General features: G+C 35.8%; 1 long non-coding RNA gene across 1 annotated transcript; it reads left to right on the top strand.

Annotated features, from left to right (window-relative positions):
* Positions 1–492: 492 nt before the first annotated feature.
* Positions 493–20,044, top strand: LOC116598683. The gene is made up of 3 exons (XR_004289135.1): positions 493–504; positions 16,992–16,997; positions 19,971–20,044. It is a non-coding gene; the product is annotated as an uncharacterized LOC116598683 (long non-coding RNA).
* Positions 20,045–24,269: the final 4,225 nt, after the last annotated feature.

The following is a 24,269-nucleotide window of genomic DNA, read 5'->3' as shown; positions in this document are numbered from 1 at the left end:
AATGAAAGAAAAGAATAAGGATCAGACATGAACAGAGAATATTCTCTAAACCTTATTGGCTAACGTGTTTTATATTAAAGAGAAACTGGAAACTTAAAACCTAAACTCAGTGTAAAACATTTGTTGTTCATGTTATACACTCATGTTTGCATTGACTATACTGGAAACAACTTAAAGAGTTTTCATCCCATAGTTTGAACTCATTCAAGATAAACTTTGGTTGATTCCATGAAGGTCCAAAGTAAAAAATGACACTTGTATTCTGATGGATAACAAGGTTCATAAAACTAGCATCTAAATATACCAATAAGATCACTGTGATCAGAGCAGGTAAGAAAAGTTAGGATTATTCCTAGGTTAACATGCTTATGTTAACATGGATGCTGAACCCTGGAAAAGCTAAGATGACTGAGTATATTTTTCTACAGCACCTACTAATTGAGCAAAATTAAGTAAATTATTTAACCTCCCTGGTTTTTAGATTTCACATCTATACATATGTGTGTGTAATGATTAATGATATATGCCCATCTCTTTACAGAGCTAGTCTAAGTATTAAATGAAGTAAAAACAAATGTCCCTAAAAGAGTCCATACACTATAAGACACTATAACTGTGTGGCATCATGGCACTGGTAGAAACTATGCAAGGCTAGTAGACACTACTAGTTGTTGCTGATGGGATAACTATGACTATCTTTACTAAAACAACTAATACTACTTCTGTTACTGATCCCAGTATTGAAGTCATTTCTTAATGAATGGGATCTTCACCTTTGTCAAAGATGCTCAGCTGGTCATTTGATATGTCTATCTCCTCCAGAGTCCACTACAAAATAATAGATAAGGAATAAAAATAGTATAAATCAACAGAGATGAGACATAATGTGGTGACTGATTAAAAAAAAAAAAAAGAAGAAGGAAGGAAGAAAGAAAGGAATGAAGAAGGAAAAAAAAAATGGAAACCAGCAGTCACCGATTTTACAGTGAGGAAGAAAGTATAGCAGAAGTTCATGGGAAGGGGTTTTTCCTTGAAGATTTCAAGAAAGTTGTAAGATCCAGTGAAAGATAAAAGAGTGGGAATGAAAACAGGAATCATTTGAAAAATCTCTATACCGGATATCTGACTCCACCCTTGAAAGAATGTCAGCAGTTAGATGTTTACTTTACAGCCAGAATTTTTAAGCATTTTCCTGGAGAAGTTTATCTAGAAGCAGATACAAGGACATTCACAATCAGCAGATATGAGGAAAGGTGCAAGGGAGGCAGAGAACTTATAACAAGGAAGTAAAATGAACATTTGCCTCCTGCCTGTGGTTAGACATATGCCTCCCACTTGGTGCCTGAGCAGGAACAGTGACTGCCACATCCTTCCCCAGGGGGCTAATGGAAATGTCAACTCTAAATAAACTGAAGATCCTCAGAGAAATAATACATACACATTCATATTTTGGAGGGGTATCCTAGAAGAAGAGCTAGCTGGATACCCAGGTATTAGATCTAGCTCCTGATCCTTTGGTCTACCAGAACACAAAGGACTTCCAAGTTGCTATTATAATGCCTCCCTTTTTATATAAGAAGGGACAATTAAAGATCACCTGACACTTGAGGAAAGACCTCAAAATGAAAGTCACACACATAAAAAAAATTAGAAACATGGTATTTGTCCTGAGGAAAGACAGATAACTCTTTAAAATAATCAAACAAACAAACACTTTTAGCACTCTATCCACAAAGACAAGGTTAATGCATGAAAATATTTTAAGTTCTGTGAGAATAAAAATCAGAAAATAAGAACTCTTGAAAATTAAAGTATTGCAAAAAAAAGTTCAATGAAAAGTTGTAAAGAAATTTGAGAAAATTTTTAGAAAGCAGAACAAGACATAAAGTTAGAAAATATGAAATCAAATCTACTTAAAGGATCAAATCTAAAAAGAATAATTTCTGAATAGCATGGTCCTAGAAAGCACAGACGGATATAGTAAATGAAAGGAATTACCTAAGAAATTTCTGGGACAAAGCACATGAGTCTACAGACGTCCTAATGTAAACAGTGAAAAAATTTTATCCCAAGGCCAATTGTCATGAAAGTGCTAAATATCAGTGATAAAGGGAAGAGCTTCAAGTCTTCTAAAGAGAGGAGGGAACACACCACATATACGAGATAAGAATTACAGTGATTTCAGATTTCTCAGTAGCAACTATAGGTTCCAGAAGATGATTGTTTTCAAAATTCTGAAGGCAGAGAATTCAACCCTGAATACAATGCTAAGCCAGTATATCCACTCATTTTGACAGTAGAATATTTCTTGATTTTTTTCCATGAACTCAGAAATAAAAAAATATTTTATTTATATTTGTATATTTTGTATGTACATTATATATAATATATATGGTACTTTTTCTTTTAAGAAAAGAGTGTTGTGCTTCAGAAAGTAGGTATTAAACCACAAAAGTGGATCAATTCAGGAAAGAAAAGAATTAGGGAAAAGAGGTTCCCCATTAAAAATAGAGCTTTAATAAAATGATACGGCATTTGGAAAAAAATAAAAAAAGGCTACTTGGATAGCAAATTATGCAAGTGGAACTAAAGGTAAATTATAAAGACAAGAAGACCAAATAGTTAAATGAAAAAGGGAATATCATAATACTACTTGGTTCTGTCATTGTAACTACGTTGTTCTAATGACATAAAATTCAACTAATTCAACCATAGTGATATAAATATGGGAAGACTTTGAAAGTACCCTTAGAGTTCTAGATATTTATCTACCATAAAAGGGTACTTTTGTGTAAGAGTGATCAGTCTTCCTGGTTTGCCTGGTGCAGGATTTTGGGCATTAGAATCATGACAGTTCCTAAGAGGAAAGAATATTGTGAAAGGCAATAAGAAAAGGGAATCCTTCCTTCCCTTCTTTCTTTCTTTCTTTCTTTCTTTCTTTCTTTCTTTCTTTCTTTGTTTTTTACTGTATTTCATTTACAGTACATACAAATTAACAAATTGGTTCTCTCTCATGACCAAAAGGCAGGCGAATATACTCATACAATCTGACACAGACCCTGAAAATCTTCCCCACGTCTTTCTGAATATGCATCATAAAGTTGTCTTATTAAATCAGAATGCATTTTTGTCTAAAAGATTGGAATGGGATGATAGAAACCTTCTGCTAACAATATGTATAGCCTCCCTACAGCACACATTACCAAAACATAGCCACACACAAGAGAGATGACTTAGACTGTCTTTGACAATTCAGCATCCCTAGGATTCAGCCAAGGCCTTTAGAGGTCAGACAGAGCCTCCTAACTGAGTGTTAAAGAAACATAGACATTCCTGTTACTCTCTTAAAAGCTACATCTTTATCAAGTTTTATTATGATCTTTAAATCCCACATGACAAAAATGCACGTTCAAACAGCCTTTGTTCCAGAGTCACACAGTTTACCTGGAGTCAAATTACAAGATTGTATTTTTAAGACTGCAGAGGCCGTGAACCACTTCATCTCACGGGAGGGGGGGTGGGTAGTGGGAAACATCGCTAAAATGAACCCATGCAAGGTCTAATGAGATACTGACATTTGAAGAAGAAAGATTTGTTTCCTAAGACCGAGATCCACGCTCCATGGGCCCTGTTCCGATAGAGGGTTGCAGAGAAGCCAAGTGTGAGGGTTAGACGCTGTGTCCTTGATACCACTGGATCAGCAGGACAGAAGGGCTGACTGGCTAGTTTCCATTGTGCAGGCTTCAGCACATTTTCAGTGCCACTTACAAAATAAATGATTCCCTTGTCCTCATGCGAACATTCAAGGCACGTTCATCATTAATTCACAGGTCAACCGAAATGAAGAGACTAAATGGCATTGAGCATAGAAGAGTTCTACCTTGTCATGATAATACAGGGCTTCGGGGAGAATAGTTTCTTGAAGTTCCTTCCACCCAGTTTTACACAGACATCCACATTCTTTCTTTGGTTTCAGCGTCTTTTAGAGCACATGAACCTTGAGCCAGAAAACACACATCCCATCTCTTTTCTCATGTTCATGAGGGACTGTGTAATGCAAGTTCTAACTGTACCTTTGGGTGATTGCCCCTTTGAACCCTAAACACCTCAGTATCTCCTATTCTCAACTTCTCATTTGTATGTTTCAATATTTTTCTGTTATGACTAAATCTAATCAGACTCAAAACCTGCCTCATATCAAAATGAATTAAACACACAGCTGAATCTTTTGAGAGCTCAAGCCACGAAATGTCTATGATTCTCATTTCTAGTGATGATTTATAGGTAAGATAATAAGAGTTGGAGTGTTAGAGCTTTGATATCATAAGATAAAAACAAAAAATATACACAAAACTATAAAAAAGATAGAGGCTATTCAGACAATATTTATTTTTTATATTTGTCCACTGAAATTCCCTACAAAAATCAAAACCACCTTTCTATTTTCCTAAAGTAGGTTTGAAGAAATTCAGTATTTATATAGTTTATGTATGTGAGTTGAATACAAACATGAAAAAGATTGGAATGGCAATAAAACCATTCTTGGAATCCCATATGTTTCAAAACACCCACTTATTAATATAATAATTAATCAAATCCAGGAGGCTAAGTCATTGTAAGAGCAGCCCCTTCCTAGTTCTATAAACTATGTGCTCACAACACTAAATGTTTATATATAAACTGAAGAATCTAATCAATTATCAAAGTATTTAAAAGCATTTAGTAACAAAAATATCCAGACATCAGGCTGATCCTTTATTGCCATTTTCAAACACATGTTTGGAATCAAAATCACAAAAGTTATGTTAAACAGTTTGTCTTGTAAGATGAAAACCAATATGAGACTGTGCCTACTTACTGATTCTTTAATATGAAAATGATCTCACCATAATCATTACTCATGGAATAGCACATCATTTTGTTACTCACCATTAGTGATTTATCACATTATTTAAAAAACAAGAATGGAAACAAAAAACTTGTCCACCAAAAAGTCAGGACATCTTCCTGGAAAGTAAACATAGCATTCACACATCCAATTGTCTCCACAGTATATTATTCAGATATTTGTAAACCATATCCCACCATCTTAAGACATCTGTAAAGACATTTTGGCCACATCAGCAAAGCAATACCATGCCAAAAATATCAATATGCTTTACACTTTGGTTACAATCTTTCCTAAAAAAATTAAAGGCTTTTACCAACCTAATCAGTCAGGCTATTTTATTTTACATAAGTACTGACAAGTGGTATTTATAATGAGAGTTACTTACAAAGTATAAAACTAAATTTGTCAAATAAGCAATAATAATCAATAAGTATGTTTAGTGGGGTGCCTGGGTGGCTCAGTGGGTTAAAGCCTCTGCCTTTAGCTCAGGTCATGATCTAGGGGTCCTGGGATGGAGCCCCATATCAGGATCTCTGCTCAGTGGGAAGCCTGGTTCCCCCTCTCTTTCTCCTGCCTCTCTGCCTACTTGTGATCTCTCTGTCTGTCAAATAAATAAACAAAATATTTAAAAATAAATAAATATATGTTTATAAAAAATAAAAAATTTTAAAAAAAGATACAAAAAGCAATTGGTCACCAATTAAAAATAAATAAATAAGTTAATAAATAAATAAACATGTTTAGTGATCAGAAATCAGAGAAGAAAAAACATGCTCAGTTATTCTTTATTATGGCATCAAAATAAAGAAAATGTTATTAAAGCATTACTATACCTGATAAGAAATGGGAGCCTGGATGGCTCAGTTGGATGGGCAACTGCCTTCAGCTGGGGTCATGATCTCAGAGTCCTGTGATCGAGTCCCATATTAGGATCCCTGCTCAGTGGGGATTCTACTTCTCCCTCTGAAAGTCCCCTCTCATGCTCTCTCTCTCAAATAAATAAATAATTTTAAAAAATCTTTAAAAAAAAAGAGAAATGACTCTCACAACTTAGTCTTTATTTTCTATGTTGACTGAACTAAAGTGAACTTCTAATATTCCAAACTTCCAAGAACATTATGTGAAGATACATTTTTTTAAAAAGATTTGTTTATTTATTTTAGAAAGAGAGAGAGCATGGCAGGAAGGGAATAGGGAAAGGGAGAGAGAATCTCAAGCAGACTCCATGTTGAGAGTACAGAGCCCAACACAGGACTCAATCTCATGATATTGAGATCATGACCTGTGTCAAAACCAAGAGTCGGATGCTCAACCAACTGAGCCCCCCCAGATCTCCTGGACAGATATTTGTATATATTATATGCATGTACATATATGTATATATGTTATATACACACATAATTTATATATTTAGATATGTAAATATATAATTTATACATTTTATATGTAATTTTTAATTATATATAATCCATACTATTACTAACTTCTAACAGCATCATATATACACATATTATTTTTATAGGTCTAATTTTTTAAACATATATATGATTTTTAATAGGTTTCACAGCATGTAGAAATAGATATTATAGTGATACAGTCTCTAATAGGGTGTGATCTTCAGTTCCGTATTAGAAAAGAGGCTTGTTTTAAACAAAAAGCACAAAGAGACCCATAAAAATAGAGAACAAACTAATGTCTGCCAGAGGGGAAAGTGGTATGCGGATGGGCCAAATAAGTGAAGGGGTGCAGGAAATACAGAGCTCTCTGGTCATGGAAGGAAGGAGTCAAGGAAATGAAAGGCACAACACAAGGGTATGTAGTCAATGTTATCACAATAGTGTTGTACAGTGACAGACTGTAGCTACAACTGTGATGGGCAAACATGACATGTTTGCAAGCATGATATACAGAGTTGTTGAATCATGATATTGTATACGTGAAACTAATGTAACACTGTGTGTCAACTATACTTTAATTTTTTTTAAAGTCTTGTTTTATCAGTAATTCAGGACTGATATTTGGTCTCCCATTAGCTCCATTATACAGGTGGTAATCTTTTATCTGCTTATGATATACCCAAGACAGTTGGGTAGGACTTCTTCCCATTTCTATCTGACTCAATACATATTTGTAATGGTTCTCTGGCTCTTCTACAACCAAGCTTGTGAGAGAAGCTAATCTGAGATTTACTCATTCACCATGTTATTTGTGGTCCAGTAAGTAATTTCCACCATTACTAAATGCTTGTTTACAAATGGATGAATACCACAGCTCCTACTCAGATATGCCAAAGTGAAGCAATTGCTTTTAAACTGAATGATAGTGAAATGCTAAAACTGGGCTTGAATTTTATCTGAATTTATCTACTTAAAGACTTAAAACTGAAAAAAAAATCTTAAAACTGTACAGCACCTAATCAGCAGATATCCAATCTCTGATTATTATCAACTTGTTTAAAAAAAAAATTGATGTTGGGATCATGGGCAGGTAAGCAGCAGTGACACAGTGATATCCATTTATTTAGCAAATACTTATTGGACACCTAATTCTCTCCCTTAGGTGCTGGACCCATAAAAGGAAACAGGAAAGACATGAACCCTCTTCTAATGGAGTTTTTAAAACCCAGTTGAGAGAAAGAGTGTAAACAACTAAAGAAGTGTTTTTAAAGAGAAAGAAATTGTGCCATGTGAAAAAGTATAAAATAAATATAGGCTGAGATAGATTAAAATAGGGGAAGTGGAGAGAGAGAAAGAGAGTGAAAGAGAGGTTTAGAGAAAACCACTGGGGAGAAGAGGTATTACACAGAGACTTAAAGGTGGAGACTAAGACAGTCCTCTGAGGAGCAAGGAACAAGTATTCCAGACAGAGAAGACAGTATAAGCTAATTTTAGAAAGTCACAGAATGAAACATTGCATGGACTATACCTGCATGAATAAGTGTGTCTTTAATTTTTTACCTCAAATTATTTTCCTCTTGCTTTTAGAGTATGTTCTGACTTACCTTCTGGAACTCAAAGTGAAGATTTCTTTACTCATTATGAAAGGAAATTTTAGGAGCTAGGTTGTAGATGAATATACTGATATGGGAAGGAAGTCCTATGAATCCTTTCTGAGGAGACACCACTTAGGTGCTAAGTGAGTCATATAACCATGTTCTCATTTTTAATATTCACTGTAAGGAAATTTTTCCTCATGATTAACTTAAACTCTCATGCCATATATTTTCCTGCTCTGTTTCTCATTCCCTTGTAGAAACAGAAAATTAGAGTTAAACATTTCTCAGAGAATTTTCATTAAAATAATAATGTGTTTTCTCTCTCCTTTCTTTCCTGTATCAGACAGGGTTAAATTAAAGAAAGAGCCAGTAAGAGATACACACTGAGAGACTTACTGCAAGGAATGGGTGTGTGTGTGATTATGGGACTGGAAAAGTTCAAAACACAGGAAAAGTTCAAAAACACAGAGCAGGCCACCCAGAAGGTCAGAATAGAACTCTGAAACATGGTCTAAAGCTGCTGCCCAGAAGTGAAATTTATTTTTCTCAGGGAAGTCTCACCTCTGCTCCTCAGGTCTTTCAACTGACTGAATCAGGTCAACACAAACTACCTAGAACAACCTCCCTTACATGAAGTAAACGATCATGAACTTTAACCACATCACAAATATTTTCACAGTAACTTCTAGATTTTTGCTTGATTGATTGAGTGAAGATTTTATTTAGTGAGTGAGAGAGAGAGAGTAAGAGAGATCATGAGCAGGGTGGAAGGATAGATAGAGGGAGAAACAGGCTCCCCGCTGAGCAAGGAGACTGATGTGGGACTTGATTCCAGGGTCCTGGGATCATGTCCTGAGCTGAAGGCAGATGCTTAAATGACTGAGCCACCCAGGCACCGTGTGCTTGATTTAAAGGTGGGAATTATAATGGCACTGAAAGTATAGATTGCTCTAGGCAGTATAAACATTTAACATGTTTATTTTTACAATCCATGAGCATGAAATGGTCTTTTCATCTTCAATTACTTTCATGAGGTTCTGTATTTTCTCAAGTACAGATCCTTTACCTCTTTGGTTAGGTTTATTCCCAGGTATCTTATGGTTCTTGGTGCAATAGTAAATGGAATTGATTCCCTAATTTCCCTTTCTGTATTTTTATTGTTAGTGTATAAGAAAGCAACTGATTTCTGTACACATTGATTTTGTATCCTGCCACATTACTGAACTGCTGTATGAGTTCTAGTAGTTTGGGGGTGGAGCTTTTTGTATGGAACCAGAAGAGACCCCAAATTGCTAAGGAAATTTTGGAAAAGAAAAACAAAACTGGGGGCATCACGTTGCCTGATTTTAAGCTTTACTAAAAAGCTGTGATCACCAAGACAGCATGGTACTGGCACAAATACAGACACATAGGCCAGTGGAACAGAGTAGAGAGCCCAGATATGGACCTGCAACTGTATGGTCGGTCAAATAATCTTCAACAAAGCAGGAAAAAAATATACAGTGGAAAAAAGTCAGTCTCTTCAATAAATGGTGCTGGGAAAATTGGACAGCTATTTGTAGAAGAATGAAACTCAACCATTCTCTTACACAATACAGAAAGATAAACTCAAAATGGATAAAAGATCTCAACACAAAGCAGGAATCCATCAAAATCCCAGAGAAGAACATAGGCAGTAACCTCTTTGACATTGGCCACAGCAACTTCTTTCAAGATATGTCTCCAAAGACAAAGGAAACAAAAGTGAAAATGAACTTTTGGGACTTCAAGATCAAAAACTTCTGCACAGCAAGGGAAACAGTCAACAAAACAAAAAGGCAACCCATGGAATGGGAGAAGATATTCACAAATGACATTACAAAGGGCTGATATCCAAGATCTATAAAGAACTCCTCAAACTCAACACACACAAAACAGACAACCATATCAAAAAATTGCAGAAGATATGAACAGACACTTCTCCAAAGAAGACATACAAATGGCTAGCAGACACATGAAAAACTGTTTGTCATCATTAGCCATCAGGGAGACTGAAATCAAAACCACACTGAGATACCACCTTACACCAGTTAGAATGGCCAAAATTAACAAGACAATAAACAACATGTGTTGGAGGGGATGTGGAGAAAGGGAACCCCCTTACACTGTTGGTGGGAATGCAAGTTGGTGCAGCCACTTTGGAAAACAGTGTGGAGATTCCTTAAGAAATTAAAAATAGAGCTACCCTATGACCCTGCAATTGCACTACTGGGTATTTACCCCAAAGATACAGATGAAGGGAAAAGAAGGGCCATCTGTACCCTAATGTTCATAGCAGCAATGGCCAGTCCCCAGACTGTGGAAAGAACCAAGATGCCCTTCAACAGATGAATGGATAAGGAAGATGTGGTCCATATATACAATGGAGTATTATGCCTCTATCAGAAAGGATGAATACCAAACTTTTGTATCAACATGGACAGGACTGGAAGAGATTATGCTAAGTGAAATAAGTCAAGCAGAGAGAGTCAATTATCATATGGTTTCACTTACTCGTGGAGCATAAGAAATAACATGGAGGACATGGAGAGATGGAGAGGAGAAGGGACTTGTGGGAAATTGGAGGGGGAGATGAACCATGAGAGACTGTGGACTCTGAGAAACAAACTGAGGGTTTTGGAGTGGAGAGAGGTGAGGGGTTGGTTGAGTCTCATGGTGGGTATTATGGATGGCATGTACTGTCTGGAGCACTAGGTGTGGTGCATAAACAAAGAATTCCAGAACACTGAAAATAAATAAAAATAAATAAAAATTAAAATTATAGGTAAAAAGGTACACTTGTCTTGATGAACACTGAGCAGTGTATACATTGTTGAATCACTAGGTTGTACACATGAAACTAATGCTGCATGTTAACTATACTACAATTAAAAGGAAAAAAAAGGGGGTGGAGATTGTAGCCTCACCAAGTTGACACATAACATTGATCATGACAATGATCAATTGATTCCCTTCCCTACCCTTTCTTTCCCTCTCTTCCCTTAGTAAAAAAATAGGTATGGGTTTTATCACCTGGATCTGAGTAAGATAGGGGTCCCCACAGAAAGGAAGGTTTGAGGAGTTATAGTAGTCTAGCATGATATATCAGAGTAAGAAAGTCATCCTTGGTGGGGGGTTGGGTGGTGTATGACAGCAGTAGTGATTTAGGGTGGGCTGTTCCAGCCTTACAGAGTGAAGAGACATTTATGTAAGTAGGATAGCCTAGCTTGGTGGGGAAGGCCTATATGGGGTGAAAAGAACATCTACAAGGCAGCAGTAGATAGAACAATGGTCTGTATGAGATGTCAAAGCCTCAGAGAAATGATGAGTATGTCCACATGGGAGACAGTGGAAAGAGGTGGCCATACAAGGGCTATATATGGCCCCTTGGGGAAGTAGCTAACTCTGGGACTGGGGAGGAGAAATACAGGATAAGCTTAGAATATCTTATAATGACAGTAAGTAAAGAAGTGCTCAAAAAATGATAGGGGCATGCTAAAAGAATATGGGTGCCTGGGTGGCTAAGTCATTAAGCATCTGCCTTCAGCTCAGGTCATGATCCCAGGGTCCTGAGATTGAGTCCTGCATTGGGCTCCCTGCTCAGATGGGAGTCTGCTTCTCCCTCTGCCCTTCTTCTCACTCATGTTCTCTCTCTCTCTCTCTCTCTCTCTCCCTCTCTCTCACAAAAATAAATTAAATCTTAAAAAAAAAAAAATCGGAAGTCACCTTCTCCAGGGTTTCCACTGAGTAAAAGTTGAGAAAATTGGAGTTTCAAAGTAAATAATGATAATAATGGATTATTATTTATAGAATAAAATAAGCCCTACTTATATAAATATATTGAAAGTTTCTGGGGAACAGAATATATCTCAGTCTCAAAATATCTCTACCCAAAATACTAATTACAAGAGAAAAAAAAAGAGTAATTTTACAATGAAGAATCCCAGCAGATACCATTTTAATTAAATGATCAAAGTCAATGTCACCAGTAATGGGACAACATGAAATCCCTATCACCTGAGATAATGTCATAAAAATAGCATTGCTCCTTTAATATTTCTGCTAAAATTAGGTAACTTATACTGAATTAGGAGAACATATCAAACAAAAACTGAAAGACATTCCATAAACTAGTTGGTCTACAAACTTCTAAATTATCAAGATGATGAGAGTCAAGAGGGAATGGAGGAAATGTTCTAAGTAAAAGAAGTCTGAAGAGAAAGCATGTTCATCTAACTCTTCCACTAACTTGGAGAAGAATGTAGGGTGAATTTTTTATTATTTTTTTATATTTATACATAAAAAAGAGGTCTAGTGATCATAGAAACAAAGGGACTTTAGTGTCTATGAGGAATGATTCTAGTTAGAGAAGATTTGGGCAATTAGTTGAAAATATAGTGGACCAGTGATTACCATTTTCAAATATTTTCAGTGATATCCTCTGCACCAATGTTTTTCAAACATTACTGCTCATAAAAATCACTCAGGGATTTCACTGATATGTCAATTCTAAATCTATAGATTTAAGGTGGGGCCCAGGTTTCTGAATTTGTAGTTAGCTTCCAGGTAATGTTGAGGCTTTCGGTCTGGAAACCACGCTTTGAATCACCAAGTTCCTAACAGAAGGCATGGGTAAGGTAGGATCATAATATAAATGCCACCAGTTTTATGCAATTGTTATAATTGGTTTAAATATATCACAAATGGAAATAAGGGTTTATTTTTATGGGTTTAATTTCTTGAGGAAATGATATGTTCGTGCTACTTTTAAGTTGTATGCAGATATCCAACGTTGCTGTAATAAATGAGTGCATGCATTTAAATGCCGGTAAAATGAATCACTCTCTTTTAATGGCTGCTTAAAGTTCTCACTCCACTCTTCCTTTCTCAGCAAATTTAATCTTGTAATCTCCAACTGGCTAGATGCATTCTGGTTTATGTTTTGTCTGCCCCTGAACCAGCAGAAATGGGCCTCTGCCAGAGAGGGCTATTAGATTAAATGGACAATTAATGTGATTCCCTGTGCCAACTCCTGTGGATTTTAGCCAAAAGGCTAACGTGTCACAGACTAAACACTTAATGTAAAGTGGAAGTGACGTGGATACAGAGTTCTAGGAAATTTGTTATCTGGAAAAGGACTGCACTGCATTCAAGGAATAGATTCTCTCTACAATCTTTGTGACTAACAATTATAAGCAGCTGGCAACCCAAGTGCCTTCTAACAGGGCCAAAGTGCTTTGATCTAAAGAAAGAAATCTTTGAATCTGAACCAGTGAGTACATTAGAATCCTATTCTCCAAGGATTCTGTTTCACATGCCGTGCACCTGTTTTCCCAGAACCTTCCATAAGGAAGAAATTCCCTCCCCTTACTACAATCTATCTCTGGCCCAAAAATGTCACAATTTTATAGGTTATCCAAGTAATTAAGTCAAACTAAGTCACCTAAGATGGTTTGTAAGGATCTCTCTCTCTCTCTCTCTCTCCAGGCCTTCCGCCAATCCGGTCTTAGATAAACCATCCAAAAAACCATTTCACAGTACCCCCTAATTAGCTGAAAAGGTCTTATCAAGACATGTACTATCCAAAGAAGAATAAAACAGGTGACAAAATATGTCCAGAGAGAAAAAGAAAGATGTAGAAAGAATATGGCAATAAATCTATGCAGTAGTAATGGAGAGGAGCAATCTGATTTAGCCAAACACAGCCAGAGATTGAACGGAGTAACAGTCTTTCTACCAAAGAAACTAACAGTCTGTGGCTTTTAAAATTTGTTTTTCGACTTCTGGAGTTTAGTGTTAGTCTAGCTTTGCAAGAATAAGGTCCTGTTGATTCGAAATAAATCTATTTATTCTAAGTAAATCCATCGAAGGGAGGAAAAAGGATCATTTTGAGAATATAAAATTTTTGGTATCTGGTTCAATTTGCCTCTCAAGACCACAAAGATCTGTGTCTAAGAAGCTCACTCACACTTACTACAAAGAATTATTCCTGTTTCTCTTGAGTATCACAAATTGCAACAGAGAATAGGAGGAGGTAGCAAGATACTCTTTCTCAGGACAAGAAGATGAAAGGGTTGTAGACTCCAGCGCTCTCAAGAAACTCTTCCTTTGATTAGGATGGCTCCCTGGGGCGAGCTTCCGACTCTGAGCACTGCACAGAACTTTGACTCCAGAACCAGGAAGCATTAAGCCTTGGCACACTCAGACTCACGCACCTTGAAATCAGTGGAGGTTTACAGGCAAGAATGTAATTTGGAAAATCTCACTTGATCTTTGCCAAAAGGCTAAGAAGCGATAATTTAGAAAATCTCATGTCAAACATTTCCCTTTATAATTACCCCATGGTTCCTGACCCTCCCAATGTGTTTGTGATCTCAGTGACCAACACCACCATGTTCTTTTGTACCCTTATCACAAAACTGGATTTACCACCCTCTCTTTTCCTCACGTCCTCTAGCCAGTCCTATAATCCTGTCAGCAATCATTTTCCCATCCCAAGAGTACGCTGTTAAATAGTTAACAAGAAGATCAATGAAAAAAAATGTGTCTATATGTAGGTATGTAAGTTTATCATACATTTTACTATTATATAACTTTAATATAGAGGATATATCACACATAATTTACAAATAATCAAAATATACAATACTCGATTGAAATCCCACACAGCCAGTCAGGTCTCTCCAATGCTTTAGCAGATTTTGTTGAAGTTTTGTAGCACAGCCATTCCATCATAGAGGAAAATAGATAAATAATTGCAGTTCCTACGGAATTGCTGGTTCATATTCTCATTTGTATTAATGATGAAGACAAAAGTGAAGCAAGTAAGAAGCATGTGGTAACATAACTCATTAGTAAATGACGGGAGTGATGTCTTTGCTGAACCAGATAATATTTTTTGAGTACTGGCAGAATTTTTCCTCAATTTTTTGTACTATTTTCAATGTGATGGCACAGGCAGACTTTTAGGATTAACCTGGATTGTTCAGTTTTTTTCCCACTTTCTTAAGTCTAGAAAATTATGAAACAGTACATCAAGCCTACTTCATAGCGGTTTCAGATTTCCATGGTGAAAATTCTGCCACCAAGCTACCGACGTATCGACGTACTACTATCTCTGAAAGCAGAGATCAGCAACAGCATGCGACTGCATGTATTCTCACCATATGGATAAAATAGGTGTAGAGAGTCTCAAGACCATAGAGGGTAGTTAATGTTATAAAGTAATACGGAAATTATGAGTTTTCAGTCTTTATTACCTTTATCTTCAATACAGTCTACCCCAACTATATAGGACTTATACTATTTAGCTTTTATTAATAGTCATGTTGACCAGCCAGTTTGCAAAAACTTGCAAATTTGATAATGGGCGGTCATGAACCTGTGGGAGCTGGTTTTCGCACCCGGTTACCTGACCTATCCCTTCACCATCCCACCTAGTGTAGGCCTAACAACAACTTTCCTTGTCTGTTATGGTAACATCCCAACTGGCTGACTCCCTTTGAAGCCAGAGAAAGCTTGCACAAATGTTTACATGACATATTCCTGTTTGAAGTTCTTCAATAGTTTCATTTTGAGGATGAAAACAGGTGCTTTGTTATCATAAACTTTCAAGTTATGAAAAGTATATTTTTCTTGATTTTGCCTCCCCAAACACTAACAAAAAAACTAGAATGCTCTAGGCAAAATAAATCACTTACTATTTCCTGAACACTTTATCCTTTATGAATTCCTACATTTGATTTCATCACCTTTTTGTATTCCCCCGATTTTTTTCTTAAAGATTTTATTTTTTTGAGAGAGAGAGAGACTGAGTGAGAGAAAGAGACAGAAAGCATGGGCAGGGGGAGCGGCAGAGGGAGAAACAGTTCCTGCTTAACAGGGAGCCTGCCCAACATGAGACTCGATCCCAGGACCCCGGGATCATGACCTGAGCCAAAGGCAGATGCTTAACCAACTGAGCCACCCAGGCGCCCTCTTCCCCCAATTTAATTCCCTTGATTTATTCAGCTCAAACAAACCTTTGTCACTGAAACCCCACTTCACCTCCCTTGATGGACTTTCTCTATGGCCCATCCATGAACAATCTGGATTTTAATAGTTGATTTGACTACATTCTTAAATAGTTTGAGAGTTTCTTGCGCAGAAGCAAATTAACATGGATTTCTTCAAGGTGCGGAACACTGCACTAAGCAGTGTCCATATTTATCTCATTTGCCTAAAGGTATGATAAGTAATATTTGACATATCAGGAAACAGGGTCTCAAACACCATATACACATCACCCGAGGTCATGTGGTTCCAAAGGGTGGCACTCGTAATACATTTAAGGCATTCATAAAGACAGAGATAAAGCTCTGCCACATGCCACGCTTCTTCATTTATCTCCAAACTCCAAGAGTCTAGCACAGCACCTGGAAAACAGCGATGCTTGGTAAGGGTGGAGAGTTTCACGTAGAAATCCAGTGATCCTCCAGAATGTCCCCGTTCATCACTTTGAGTAGGAGAGCTGATTAAAAGTGCAGATTCGCAGACCCCACTTCAGACCCGCGGAACATGACTCTTCATGTACATTAAATATTGACAAACTCTGGATTAATCGTGTGTGTGTCTGGCGGGGGTCTCATTAACTTTAGAAATTATTTCATAGTTTTTCATACTGCTATTCAGTGCAGCCTGATAGACAGTGGAACACAATTACGCACTCTTCTCTGCCATACAGACACAATGGGCGTGAGTGGTCTCAAGAGCGGCCTGAAACGGCATCTTCTGTGAATGGAGAGCAGATCATATGATTTCTAACACAGAAATCTGATTCCTTTTGTTAGGACCCCACACTGTGCCTGTTGTTGAGAATTAGACAGCCTCCCCCTGAGGAACGATCTGTGTTGCAGCCGGCTCAGACTGCTCATGGACATTTCACCAGAGCTCCATGTTTATGGAACCCACACTGTTAGCTTGAAATTGGCTTTGGTGGGATTATCTATCATGGAAATCAGCAAAGGCTATAGATCAGACATCTCCGTCCCCTCACAAAGAGCCAGTTTCTACAGTTTTACCAGAATGCTACTGAAATCACCAACCTAGTACCTGGTCACTAGGAAACAATCATTTTTTATTTTATTATTTTTATTTTTAAATATTTTGTTTATTTGTCAGAGAGAGAGAGCACAAGCAGGGGGAGCTGCAGGCAGAGGGAGAAATAGGTTCTCTGCTGAGCAAAGAGCCCCATGCGGGACTTGCTCCAGAGCCCTGGGATCGTGACTTAAGTCGAAGGCAGGTGCTTAACCAACTGAGCCACCCAGGCATCCCCAGAACAATCATTTGAAAGGTTGGTGATAGTGTCTCTCTTAGGTTTCCTCAGCCTTATATTGTCAGGCTCATCTGCCAACAACATCTTATTTCAAAACTATTACCATATACAATTTTCCTTGTTCAATCAATATTCATTTCCTTGTGTTGTGTGCTTTCCTTTTACATCCTTAAATTGTCAGCAGCAGTGCTGTGCTGTCTTGGATTCATGATGGCTGTATATATTATCATGTAATTTAGAATCATGTGTGAAATCAAGGTAATTTTTTTTTTCTCCCTGAAGTTGACCTTGCTAATATCATCCTATAATCTGAGTATCATTTCCTATCTCATTACTCACTGGTTTCAAGACTTCACTGAACAACTAATCCATGTGATACTACTTTTTGGCAATTCATTTTAGTCAAATTTAAAAGTAAGATTATAGGAGGCAGAGAACATTATTTTCACATAATATTTACTCTTGTCTCTCCATTCTCAAATTTTGTTTTAGCTTCATTCCAAGTAGAAATTTTATTGTGGTAAATAGCTTATTTTAAAGCCATAAAATGTATTTTTCTCCCCTTTGGATGCTTAAATATTTTAGCTCATTAATTGAAATTGTGAATCTGAATTATTTAGTATGGAGAAGAGAAGGCTAATCTTATAAAGTAAACTGCACATAAATTCAAATTACAGAGCTAAAAAAAAATTTTTAAAAATAAAATAAAAATAAATCAAAATAAGTGAGGAGACAGTATTGCCAAATAGTACCACTGGTTACCAAGAGTGTTTTAAATTTCCTTTCTTGTGCATTACTTGAATACTTTAGACTCTGATTGCATATAGCAGATACTAACTTGAGACCACTTTATTTAAAAGAAGAGTACTTATTAAAAAGCTATAAGGATATATCATAGCAGCTAAGTCAAGGATGAAAATTCAGCTATCCCACATTAAAATAACTGAAATCAGGAAATGGAATGTTACTTAAGCCAGAAAGGATTATTTTTCTACTTACTTCTCTGTCTCTGCTACCTTATTATTTTTCCGTAAACTGGCTTTTCTCCTACTCAGCCCACACTTGAGGTGATTACTTCTTCCCAGTTCCCCTTTGTTAAATTTCTTCTACTCAAGACACAAGCCCAGACTGAGATTGAAAATTTTTGGTTCCAATTCCAAATTCTCTGGGAAAGGACCCTAATCATTTTTACTCCTAGTATCTTAACCACATAATATAAACATAGCTGATGGCTACTGTATTCATTTTCTATGCTGTATAACAAATGACTGCAGATTTAGAAGCCTAACATAACACACATCTATTATCTAACAGTTTCTATGAGTCACAATGTGGATGTACGCTTCTCTTAAGCCAGCAGGAAAATGTGTCTCTTTGGCTAAGATGGTGTCTTATATTATATATTATATAATCATGGGAGTGGCATCACATTGCTTTTGCCATATAATATAACTTAATCAAGGGAGTGATATCCTATCATGCTTGCCATATTCTATTAGTTAGAAGCAAGGCATTGGTTCCACCATCACTCAAGAGATAATAAAAGGGCATGATTCATTGGAGGTTATCATAGAGTGTGTCCATCACAAAGCCCCACCTCTATATCCGATAGATCTGGGAAGGAAGGGAAACAGTTCTCAGTGGAATTATTATTACAACTTGGATGAGCTGGCAGACATAATAAAAGGTATGTATAACATCTGCTAAGACCAAATGACATTGGAATGACTTGGTGCCATTCTGTTAGGAGTTTAAGCAATAACAGCTGGAAATCTGTCACCAGTTTTTGACTTTAATGAGAACATCTTTAATGTTTCTTCTTTAAATAATGTCTTAGAAATGAAACAAGATGAGATCGGGAGGGAGACAAACTATAGGAGACTCTTATCTCACAAAACAAACTGAGGGTTGCTGGGGAGAGGTGAGGTATGGAGAAGGTGGTTGGGTTACGGACACTGGGGAGGGTGTGTGCTATGGTGAACGCTGTGAAGTGTGTAAGCCCGATGATTCACAGAACTGTACCCCTGGGGCTAATAATACATTATATGTTAATTTAAAAAAATGTCTTAGATTTGGGTAGGTATTCTTTTCCATGTTACCACAGCATTCTTTTCTTTCTCACTAACAAAGATCTTCTAATTCAGGAGGAATTTTAAATATCATCAAAGGTGCTGTAGGCATCTCTGAATTGTTATTTTTTTCCCTTAATTATTAATGTGATGAATTGTAATGACATATTTTCTCATTTTGAACTTCTTTACCTTTGTGGAATAAATCCTATTTAGATTTTAAAAAAAATGTAAGTATTCCACAGGATTGTGATATCCTCATACAGAGAGATTGTCAGTGTTCATTATTGCATGCAATTTTTGTCAGCTCTTGGTGTCAGCTGACGTTGGTAGTGTAGTTGCCTTGTCACTATTGTTTGCTCTGGAATGGATAAAATAAGAAGGAAAGTGTATGTTGTGTTTGAAATTGCCTGAAACTTGCATTAGTGCAAAAATTTAATAAAGATTAGGAAGCACTTCTAAGGCAGGTTTAAAAGATATTTATAGTTATTGGATAGTTCAAGTTCTATCTTTCATAGGTCAATTTTCCTACATCAATTTGTAATTTATATTTGGATTACCACAACTTATGTTAGATTTCCACCCACCACTTGACCATAAATCTCACTCATTATTTATTTTATATAAAACTTAGCTGGTAGTCTGCTGCTGACCATAAGCCTTACTGGTAGCATAAACAGTTAGTTAACACATATTTTGTATGTAATACATAGTATATACTGTATTCATACAATAAAGCAAGATAGATAAAAAAATTATTAAGAAAATCATTTATAGTACTGTACTGTATTTATTTTAAAAGAACTGCATGAAGGTGGGCCAGTGCACAGCTCATGTTGTTCAAGGGTCAACTACGTTTATTAATAATTTTTTAGATGTTCCCAGTTTACTTTCTAATAACTTAAAGCAATTCACCTTTACACAAGAAAGATGAATACTCTTTTGCTCACATCCTTCCAGTAGCAGGTTTTGAAATTCTTTTACATTTTCAGTGTGGCTAGTATAAAGTATTATTTTGTTATTCCTATGATAAATGTAAAAAAATATTTGCAATAAAGTCTATAGAGAGGCAGTTAAAATTATAGTATAAGAAACTCTTGAAAAATCAACAAGACAATAATGAAAATCCCATTTTGAAGGACAATTTGCAGAAGGGCAAGTCAAAATCTCAACAATCATGAAAGAAATACACACACTAAACAGGGAAATGAAAATGAAAATTATGATAGACAATATATACTCTGATCTATTCCTGAATTTCCTCCCCTATTCCTACTGATTTGATTAGAGCAACACTATTGTTCTTCAAAATTTTCTTGACTATTTTTCAACAAATTACTCGTTCACATAAAGGTTAATATTCCAGTTGTGGTTTGGTAAATATTATTTATACAAAATTTATGTATTTATAATACGAAGTCATTCTAAGCAAGGAGATAGTCTGTATGTTCCTTGTTTTTCACTAAGAATTTATAGTTCCTATTCATAAAATTCCTTCATGATTATTTATTTCTAAAAGATTTTATAATTTTGTTTACTCATGTCAATAGCACTTTTATACAAATATTTGACTCATATTGAGCCCTCTTACAGATTTTTTAAAAATGAGGCTAGCTGTATATTATTTGGAATTTCTTGGTTTTGTAAACATACAATCATATTGACAAAAAATAGATATCACCTACCTTTTCCAATACTTATAGTAGCTTTTAATTGTTTGACTCATTACATTCACAGGGCAATTTTAAATAGTATACTATTAGTAGGCATCTTTTTATAGTTTTAGTGAATTTGATTTAGTGTTTTACCATGTGATAATACATAATTTGATTAATTTTAATATTGTTGCAATTCTTTCCTTTTATATTTTACTTACAGTGTTATTAGAAATAGCTGTTGAATTTTATCAAATTCCTTTTCATTATTGATTCATATAACCAAGTTATTTTCTCCTTTTAATCAGTTGCTATAATGAAGAGTTAAAATAGGTTTCCTGATATTGAATCACATTTTCTGCAATAGACTCACATTGCCACAGTATAATATCCTTAAGACATGGATGGATTGTATTTTCTATTATAATTAAACTTTTCATTTATGTAAAAATACAGGATGTTTCATGTATTTCTCTTTATGTGATATCTTAAATTTTATTATTAAAGATATTCTTTAAAGTGACTTTTTAAAGTGATCTTGGAAATTTTCCACTTGTTTCTATAACTCAAAGAGTGTTTTCCAAATATGAATGTCATCTGCCATTTAAAAGAAACAAACTTTTTAGGGGCTCCTGGGAGGCTCAGTCAGTTAAGCCTCTGCCTTCAGCTCAGGTCATGATTCCAGGGTGTTGGGATCAAGCCCCACCTTGGGCTCCCTGCTTAGCAGGGAGAGGGCTTCTCCCTCTCACTCTGCCACCCCACCCCCCCAGCTTGTGTTTGTGCGCATGCTCTCTCTGTCAAAGAAATAAATCAAATGTTTTAAAAAAATTAAAAAAGCCAAAATTTTTGACAAATCCTTGATTAAGCCCTATTACCTTTTAAGCAACAGATTTCAATCACTCTGTAATCTATTCTAGGATAATTTTTCTATTTATATTTCTACTTTTGTGTCAACTTTCATAATTTCTATTTGGCTTGGAAATCATTTCTTCTAAGTTTTGAAATGAAATATCTTGGAGTTGTAAGCTATTCTCTTATAAATTTTTAACCCCCTCTTTTATCTATAAGTCAGGTCTTTTTTCTCCCATCTAATCTTTTCCATTTTTACTATCCTCTTCCTAAAAAAATCAGATTAATGATCATATCTTCATTTATAATATCTTTTTTAATCTAAACAAAATACTATGGAATAGTTATTGTCATATCTGATTTAGATATATGAATTTCTCCCAGTCAAAATGACATATATATTTTAAAAGTATAAAATCCATTTTCTGTGCTGAAAAGTGGTAGCATTTTATAGTGCTGGTAAGCTTATATAGTAAGAAAATATTTTGGTTGTCAATTGAACAGCAACTGAGAATCATCATGACAATTCTTGTGCTCTTTAAACATCAAAACTGTACTTTTAAGATTTTATCCTAAGGAAATAATTAACGTTATGCCGAAAGATTTCACCAACTTGGAATGCTTACTGTAACAAATACGAAATTAAAAAAAAAGAAGGTTGAAACAAAACAAATGACCCTGAGAAAGCTTTGCATAAGTAAATAGTGGTATAGTACTATAATGAAATGATTAAATACATAAAATATGCAATCATTATAAAGTTGCTATAGCATTACTGATATGAGAAAATATCCACAAAACAATATTAAGATGACAAAATTTTACATCCAATATGATCCTTTTTTTTTGGAAACAGAGAGCATATGTGAGTGTAAATTGGGGGAAAAGGGGGGAACAGAGGGAGAGAATCTTAAGCAGGCTCCACACCCAGCATGGAACCTGTCATGGAGCTTCATCTCTCAGCCCTGAAATCATGACCTGAACCAAAATCAAGTATTGGTCACTTAACTGGCTGAACCACTCAGGAATCCCTAATATGATGTAATTTTTTTTTTAATTATGTAATTTAAAAAAAAAAAAAAAAACTTTAAATAGGCCGCCTGGGTGGCTCAGTGGTTAAAGCCTCTGCCTTCAGCTCAAGTCATGATCTCAGGGTCCTTGGATCAGGCCCCACATTGGGCTCTCTGCTCAGCTGGGAGCCTGCTTCCCCCCTCTCTGTGCCTGGCTCTCTGTCTGCTTGTGATTTCTGTCTGTCAAATAAATAAATAAAATCTTAAAAATATATAAATTAAATAAAATAAAAAACTTCAAATACATTCATGCAAAAAAAAATGCCTGAAATGTTAACACTGGTGAAATTGTGTTACTTATTTCTTATTTGCTTGTTTATATTTTATGACAATTATATGCTTAAGTAAGTGTATCAAAAAACATGTATTTAAATATTTAAACTAAATATAATTGTTTTGATACCATTAGAAGTAACCACAAAACTTGAGTTCTCGAACTTTCTGACATAGTGAATCATGTCAGTGAGGCAGAAGAGCTGATGCTTTCAACCTATTTATCTGTACATTGATACAAGTGATACATTTACATGAACTAAAAGACCCAGAACAAATGTCACCAGCAGAGTATTTGATTTCTATGATCTCACAGCCAAAACTGCTCTCTTCAAACTCTGACCTTTATATCTCTTTTCAAGACATTATTACTTCATAATTTTAATATAGATACTTGTAGAATCACCACTCTTAGATTATAATCTCCATAAAGCCAGGGAACATATTTACCCTCCTTGGTATCTCTTACCATGCGTGCCACAGTGATAAAAATATTCCAGACTTCAAGCTCTATTACAAAGCTGTCATCATCAAGACAGTATGGTACTGGCACAAAAACAGACACATAGATTGATAGAACAGAATAGAGAGCCCAGAAATAGATCCTCAACTCTATGGTCAACTAATCTTCAACAGAGCAGGAAAGAATGTCCAACGGAAAAAAGACAGCCTCTTCAACAAATGGTATTGGGAAAATTGGACAGCCACATGCAGAAAAATGAAATTGGACTATGGCTTACACCACACACAAAAATAGACCCAAATGCATGAAGGACCTCCATGTGAGAAAGGAATCCATCAAAATCCTTGGGAAAAACACAGGCAGCAACCTCTTCGACCTCAGCAGCAGCAACTTCTTCCTAGAAACATCTCCAAAGGCAAGGGAAGCAAGGGCAAAAATGAACTACTGGGATATCATCAAGATCAAAAGCTTTCCTTTGCACAACAAAAGAAACAGTTAACAAAACCAAAAGACAACTGACAGAATGGGAGAAGATATTTGCAAATGAATACCAGATAAAGGGCTAGTGTCCAAAATCTATAAAGAACTTCTCAAAATCAACACCAAAGAACAAATAATCCAGTCAAGAAATGGACAGAGGACATGAACAGACATTTCTGCAAAGAAGACATCC

The sequence above is a fragment of the Mustela erminea genome, chromosome 9 (genome assembly GCF_009829155.1).
Source record: "Mustela erminea isolate mMusErm1 chromosome 9, mMusErm1.Pri, whole genome shotgun sequence".
NCBI lineage: Eukaryota > Metazoa > Chordata > Mammalia > Carnivora > Mustelidae > Mustela > Mustela erminea.
Note: the sequence above shows the minus strand (reverse complement) of the source record. Positions and strands in the feature narration are given on the sequence as shown.